At 28.9% G+C, this 674-nt stretch overlaps 1 non-coding gene across 1 annotated transcript; it reads left to right on the forward strand.

Moving 5' to 3' along the window:
- The first annotated feature begins 224 nt into the window (after positions 1 to 224).
- Positions 225 to 365, forward strand: LOC116271569. The gene has a single exon (XR_004180183.1). It is a non-coding gene; the product is annotated as a U4 spliceosomal RNA (small nuclear RNA).
- Positions 366 to 674: the final 309 nt, after the last annotated feature.

Consider the following 674-nt stretch of genomic DNA (forward strand, 5'->3'; position numbering starts at 1 on the left):
AATTGCCTGTTTAGAAAATCACACAGAATCTAATCCTTAAAAAGTACTATCACTAATATGTGATTCTGTCAACTTTTTAGGATAAAAGAATAGTAATAAAAAATCAATTATATTTCTATATGACAGCAATGAGGAATTTGAAATAGAAAAATTTACAAAACTTGTGTTTACAATAGCATACACAATGTGTAAACATAGAAGAAAATCTGACAAAAGATGTGCTAAGCTTTGTGCAGTGGCAGTATTATAGCCAATCAGGTTTACCTGAGGCGCGATTATTGCTAATTGAAAACTTTTCTCAGTACCCTGCTGTGACAACTTGCAATATAGTCAGCACTGGCGACATTTGACTATCTCCATGAAGACTAAGAAAAGAAAATGTGCAAATCTATAAACAAATAACTGTAATATAGCACTAGAATAAATTAAAGAATGCCTAAATAAATGGAGAAATATATACAATTTTCACAAATTGAAACATTCAATATTAGCTCCTTGTCCTTTAATTATATATTGTAGATTCAATCCAATCTCAAACAAAATCCTAGTGGGCTTCATTTTTAGATATTAAGAAGTTTAATCTAGAATTGATGTATAAATGCAAAAAATCTCAAATAATCAACACAACATAGAATAACAAAATTGGAAGATTTATACATCTGACTTCAAGATTC

Source organism: Papio anubis, chromosome 19 (assembly GCF_008728515.1).
Source record: "Papio anubis isolate 15944 chromosome 19, Panubis1.0, whole genome shotgun sequence".
Lineage (NCBI taxonomy): Eukaryota > Metazoa > Chordata > Mammalia > Primates > Cercopithecidae > Papio > Papio anubis.